The 7011-nt window shown below is 40.4% G+C and overlaps 1 long non-coding RNA gene across 2 annotated transcripts; it reads left to right on the top strand.

Moving 5' to 3' along the window:
- The first annotated feature begins 3792 nt into the window (after positions 1–3792).
- Positions 3793–6455, top strand: LOC146716423 (uncharacterized). Of its 2 annotated transcripts, none has more exons than XR_014918989.1 (3): positions 3793–3993; positions 5068–5523; positions 5619–6455. It is a non-coding gene; the product is annotated as an uncharacterized LOC146716423 (long non-coding RNA). The 2 variants fall into 2 exon arrangements; XR_014918988.1 differs by having other exon boundaries at positions 5068–5687; positions 5840–6455.
- Positions 6456–7011: the final 556 nt, after the last annotated feature.

Raw genomic sequence — 7011 nt, 5'->3', positions numbered from 1 at the left:
TGTTCCCAAAATGTGCCATGTTGTCTGCACACCTGACAGCTCAATAAGTCCTGTGTTGATTACAGATGGTGGTTGTTTCCAGAAACAGCACTTGCATAAAACAAGTACAGAGCACTTTATGAGCCAACCTGCTTCTTTAATGAGCATTTAGGTTGTTTGTATTCAGTGTTCACAGATAATATGCTCATTAAAAGGGGGGATCCACTATGTCCTTCTTCACAATCCTGTCTGCCAACTTTAAGAAGAAATCAGAGTGACGCAGAAGCTTTAAAACAGTGTTCAGAATAATCAGTGATGCTTTTATCTGAACTGATGACAGATAAAGATGAACGTGAGTGTGGCAGAAGAGTCAGTTCTCCCTCTTTCTTGGAAGTATACAAAAGTCTGTTGTTTCTAAAAAGTTAATAAACAAACAACAAGTTCTTACAGAATGAGACGTGAAGCCTGGAGACGAGCAGTTCAGACACGCTGTTATTAAATTCTACCTGAGCAGGTTATAGTTCACCTCAGTTACGGAAGAACAAATAACACTTGGCTCTGGGAGCTTCAGTTTTTATACACTGTCGTAGCACCACCCTAAGCCATCATTTGCATCAACACCTCCATCACTAGCCCAGCAGTTCTAAGAAACTTCTCTGTTTGTGGTTCAGAACCTAATGTGACACCAATGAGCACAACAGCATGCAGCTGCAGGTTGTTGTTCATACCTGGCTTTACAATAAAGAGCCATGTTTGCAGGCAGCTGTTTGAAGTTTTGTGTAAAATATCATTTTTATAGAAATAAACCAAATGTGTCTAAATATATTAAGTAAACAATCAGAATAAGAACATTTTGAAATAAAATCCAAAAACTGCATCTGGCTTAGTTTTTGTTGAATAAATAATGACTCTGTGTAATATGTCATGTGTTGTATATGTAAGTTGTATTTGTACAATGAAGCCAGGCTTTCTTTGTGTTAGCTGCCTGACAGAACCTAAAACTCTAGTCAGAGATTGCAGGTGTCACAACAGACATGATCAGCTTTCTCTGTCGATCCTATCTTTCTGTTTCACACTCTGTGCACTCATAGAAAAAATCTTTAAAAAAAACAATCACATGACTCTTCTTCCACACAACATGATCCCTGAGTGCCGCCTGCTCCAACCAGACATGTTCTCACAGCGACGATGGTGATAATTAAAATCTACAAAGAACGTGATAAACATTATTAAAATGCAGCACTGTTAAAGCAACGTGATTAATGCTGCATTAAAATGAGCCTTTAGCACATAGAGATGATTCAACAGTTTCATTTGACTTCATTGTTTCTAAGGCAGATGCTACACCAGTGAAGGTGCACTTAGTTTTCACACACTGCTTCTGCATTGTGTCTTAGTTTTAGTGGATTAAATAATGACACAGTGTTTGTTTGTTTTTCTTTAGTAACAAATGACCTCAGACCAGCTTCTAATATTTTATAAACAAATAAGCATAAATGCATAAACTCAGCCTGGAATCACATGGGATAAACATGGGATGTGCATTTTTTTATTTGTTTTGTGTTACTGAGTCTTGCAAGAATGCCAACCTTACCAGCAGCAGCTTGGTTTTTTTGTTTGTTGTTTTTTTAATTGAATGAGTGCTGAAAGTTGAGCAACAGCTGTGACAACGAGAGAAGATGGAGCCAATCAGAAACAACTGTGAAAATGTACAATATGCAAGCTAAGAAAGCAAAGTGTAGCAATGTTGCCATCATTTTTGTTATTGTGGGATTTTTTTCAACATTCACTGAAAATCACTTCTCTCATATTTCCTCTTTATTATTTTCATCACTGTTTAAGAAACGTAACAAAGTCTTATAAAGCATCTAAACCAGCATCATGAAGTGATGTTTAAAGATGGCAGCAAGCTTACAGCATCTCTCAACTCAAGAGCAACATTCAAAGTGCACAGGCTGAAGGAAAGTATTGATTTTATCACATGCAATTACAATACGCCTTTTCATCTGTATCTGGATGTACAATGGGTATCGTTGTTTGTCCCAGCAGTTTACAATACAGAATGTGCACGTCTGTGGGGCTTTTATAAAGATTTCTATTTGCATTGATACGATTGCTTGGATCACAAATTGTTCTAACTTGATTAAAGTCACCAATGATAAAGGTATTCTTGCGCTTACAGTTACCATTATTATCTCTGTTTGCTATCAGATCATCACATCCCCCTTGTGGGATCATGTTGATGATCTGCTGGTTTTCTGAACACGTCCGTTAGTCATGCAGAGCACAGTGCCAGAGAGCGCCACCAGCAGGAACATGGAAGTCTTCATTGTATTTCTATATCGAAAAAGTAAACAGAGTGAATATATAAATCAGTATTATTTCATTTCATTTATTAACTTGTTTATTTTTCCATTTTCCTAAATGTTAATCGTGCTTAACTATTAAAGTAAAAATACAGATAGATAGGAAACTCTCTGAAAAGTCAAACTGTTTTCAGTGAGTTTATATATTTGCCAGAGGAAAGGTCAGAATCTGCATATCTGACCACTTTGAATCAATTTATATCTAAACAGAAATCAGTAAAAGTTCAAATCAGTTTATCAATATCCTCACTTATGAGGATATTGATATCCGTATAACTGGAGTTATTATAGATTTTCATACATGACATTTGTGAAAAAGGCGAGGGTGTCAGGGTCCCTGTGTCTACCCGGTCGCCTCAGTGTGGCTACATGTGTTTTTTTGTTTTGATTTTGTCCCCGCTCTCTCCCTCCCTCCTTCTCTCACTGCCTGGGCGGAGCTCATCTGTGGGCTCCTGCCCTTGGCCCACGCACCTGGTGACACCTGTGGCTCATCACCCAACAGTGTTCCAGTCCCCTTATAAGATGGCAGCCCTGTATTTCTCGTCGCTGGACCGTTGCCGACTCTCGTCAGTGTTAACCCCAGCTCAGTTCGTTCTCGTGTTTCCCTAGCGATCTTCTTACAGTAACCTTTTGCATCTCTGTGAATAGATTTCCCTGGACCTGCCCCTGTGTTACCTGAGCGATCAAGTGTGTGAGGATTGGAGCGAGCTTTTGTGTTTCTTGTGGAGTGTGAAGAGGAGCGTGGAGCGTGGATGGAGTGAGGACTTTGGAGCGTGTGTGGACTGCAAGTGTCTTTCCCCCCTCCTGTTCGTGTGTGGATTCCCGGAACCCGTCTTTTCCCCACTGTGTAAATAGATCACCTGGTGCTTCTGTAAATAAAAAACCTTTATTGTTCCCTACTCAGAGCCTACGCGTGAGTCCGTTCAGTCCCGTTGTGACAGAGGGTAAGGACGTAAATCGACTGGTAAAGAGGGACTGGTGAAGAGTCTGCAGCCGCAGCACCGATCCATCTGTCCATCTCCTGTTCCCTTCTCTGATCACTCGTGAACAAGACTGCGAGTTTTGTAACTTAATAAAAGCAGTAATTTGTTTGCCAGAGGGCCCCTTCCACGTCACACCCTGTTCTTTCCTTCTTGTCTTATATGAAAATTCACTTTGTGTAGCTTTTTGGGAAATTGTTAAACTTCAGGAAGATTCTGAACATGCCCCATCGTTTAGCCAGCTCTTTGGAGCTGAGCAGGTTCAGGCCTGTTGTTGTAAGTTTTATAAAACGATCTCATTTAAACGGATAATCCAGCTGAAGCTTCAGACAGCCGTCAGACAGTGAAACACTGCCATCTGCTGGACGCGAATAACAAAGACGCTGCTTTGACGGGTGAGGGAGTTTCAACAAGTCTGCAACGACTCAAGCATCAAACTACAGAACTATTCTAGCGGACATGGTGCTCTAATGACTGCTTCATTAACGCAGGTCAGAAAGGATCAAACATATCAATAAATCATAAAACACAAAACGTCTCTTATTGCCCAGGGCTCAGGAAGTGAGTGTGTTCCTTATAGCCCAACACGTTCTCACTCCCAACTCGTCAAACGTGTGACGCATGGTCAGGCTCCCTCTGCTTCACTTATGGACCATATGGACCACCAGGTAAGACCATTTAAACGGACAGCATTTATAGAATGACTATTAAAAGTCTGCGAGTGTCAGTAATGTTAATGTGGTTATGTTAGTAATACACCGAGTGCTAATATAACAGCTTTAAGATGCATTTGTAGATGTTATTACGTGTTTTACCGTCTTTATGGTGCTAGCTTAAAGTTACGGTGTAAACGTTAGCTTATATTGGAGGAAAGCTGTTACTGTTTAAACGATGTTAGCACAGAAATATTAGCTTCTGTCATGACTGATGAAGTTACCAGTTAATAAAGTTTCCAGTAAAGTGTTTAATCGCAGCCACAGACTGACAGCAAATATCTCGATTAGCTTCAGTGCATCTGTAATAAATATGTGCAAGTTTCAGTGCTTCGTTTAAACTGTATGATACTTATACTGACCCAGGGTCAGTGTAAAATACAATCCTAGCTGTGTGAACAAAGCCTGGCTGCTTTAATCCTGCATGACAAACCTCAGGATGCAGGTTATTATTACTCTTTCCTGCTGGCACACCTGTCACACCTGAGAGTCAGCTAGAAACTCACAGTGACGTGGACATCATGCAAAGACTGCCAGACTCTGTAATACTGCAAATGATCAGTGACTCAGGTTATCACTAAACTTTAAACGGCACCTCTGTGTCTCTGTGTGCTGAACATCTAGGATTGAGTCAGGCTGCATTGACTGTGGGACTTTAATGTGTTAAAAGCAGGTTGAAGACGGCTCAGAAACATTTGAAGATTAAAATTTAGCATTATGGCTGCTGGTGGTTTGTAAAGCCTCTACTCAGCTGTATTTTTGTTACTAATTTATGTTTGTTGTTGTTTAACACAGATTTCAGAAGAGCAAATATGCTTAATAGTTTAACTAGATTTCATTTGTCAGTGTGGGACTGCTGAGTCACCTGAAGAACTCATTTCATTCATTCTCCACATGATGTTCATTTACAGAAATGTTTCACAGGAACTGATTTCTCCCAAAGGGTGAACTAGTGTGTTTCCATAGATTACCTCTGTATGAATGTACTTCTTAAATGAAGGCAAGTGTTTGTCCTTTTTTGTTCCTCAGGTACAGTACGTGATATCAAGGGCAGGCGGTCATCACTGGGGGTAGACAAGAAGCAGACGTACTTCCAAGAGGGAGCTGCAGTGAGGTCAGAGGTCAGAATCTGAAACAGCTCAGGTTTATATTTTAGAGGTTATAAAAAATCAAAATGTATTATTTAAAGAAACCTTTAAATAATTATGATTATTATAAGAAATATCAAACATTTAAGTGGATTTTCTGTTACACATATCGTGTTAGCCCTGCAATAAACTGGCAGCCTGTCTTTGTCCTGTATCAGCTGGGATAGGCTTCATCCTCCTGCAACCCTGAATTGGATACATTGTATTCCAATTATGTAATCTGATCATTTACAAACTCAAGGTATCTAATCAAAATGTAAGTGATGCCGCCCTTGACAGACAGGGAGATTTTATTCCTCAAAGACCATCATCCAGTCGAAGTACTAGTTGCCACGTGGTCAGTGTTCTCACAACCATTGATTTTATCTCACAACTTGTTTTCACCAAAGAATTTCAGTAAGTAAATATTCTTCAATCTCTTTTTCCCCCCAGTGTCTGCAGATCAGCATCAGTGTCCACGTGAAGAACCTAGTTATGTTGCCAGTGTCAACCCAACAAAAGGTACTTTACCTTCTTGTATATATTGTGATTCCTTTACTTTTATATTTGTTGTTATAGTTGAGTTAGGCAGGGCTTTTGTGCAGTCCTAAGAAACATACTGCCTAGAGTGTTTTTCACTTTGTGGAAGAGTTTCTTTATTTTTTTTCTGTTAGTGTGTGGAACTGAGGTGCTTCGTCAGGAGCTCCTTCAGTTGTTGGAGGATGGAGAAGAGGACGCAGCCATGACTTGTGAGACGTCGTCTGAGTCAGCTGCTACTCACTGGGCGATCAGAAACATGGTGTCCTTGCTAAAGTGGAAAGAGGCCAGGCCTTGTCTTATAGACAATATGTTAGCTACTCTGGATCCACAGTCACACCGTGTGTGTCAGTGTGGCAAACAAGTAGTTGTGAGGTGTCTGGACTGCCTGCCTCTTCCATTCCTTTGTGCTGACTGTGATATTGCAGTTCACACACGCTTTGTCCTGCACAGCAGAGAGGCAGTAACAGGAGGGTTTTTGCAGCCTTCATCAGAGTTTCACAATCCAATATGTACGGTTTTTAAGTCTTATGCATTTATTGCTATGTACTATGAGTGTGTGCTGTTATTGTATATTTATTGTGTATCATTTAATTTCCAATTCTTTTTATATATATTGTGTGTTTTTAATGTTAGTTCGGCTGTTGCCTGTGCAAAGACCAGACTGTGTGTGACTGCCCAGCAGGTAACGTTGAGGTTTCACCCGGTGCAATTGTGGCTCTTGTAACCATAAATGGTAAGTTGCTCTTTTGTCACACACTACATACACAATAGATGTGTTTGCAGGTTTTATTGCAAATTGTACATTGCTACATTGTTTTGAATTACCCTCGGCCCGCAGTATATGTGGGCACCTGTCAAAGGTCATTTGGATTTACCAGACCGCTTTGAAAACAACATGGGAAAAAATGAATGTCTTTGTTGAGCCATGACTGGATTTCTCCTTATCCTTCCTAAAGGCCGTTATAACCTTGCACTGCCAGTGGTGAGCTGCACCAGCTGTGGCCTAATGTGGTCCCCCTCAGTTAAGGACTTCCAGGGTGGTGGATATTGGCCTGGCACCTTAAATTTCTGCACCCTGTTTTCAATGGATGTCTTTCAGTCTTTCTATGACATTAAGAAGCTGCAGCAGGGATGTCACTTAAGGCCTTTGTCAAAGTGCTGGATGAACGAACAGCCCATTTTGGAAGGGTGAGTTTCTAAATTTGTCAAGTTTAAGGAAATTGTGCAAATCAATGTTTATGATGACTGTCCGTGAATATTCTGTTGTTTGTCCTCTACTTAAAAGACTGGCCGAATATCAGCTGAT

The sequence above is a fragment of the Copadichromis virginalis genome, linkage group LG3 (assembly GCF_057382275.1).
Source record: "Copadichromis virginalis isolate Kocher_CV1m ecotype Utaka linkage group LG3, C_Virginalis_male_GT1.1, whole genome shotgun sequence".
NCBI classification, from domain to species: Eukaryota; Metazoa; Chordata; class Actinopteri; order Cichliformes; family Cichlidae; genus Copadichromis; species Copadichromis virginalis.
Note: the sequence above shows the minus strand (reverse complement) of the source record. Positions and strands in the feature narration are given on the sequence as shown.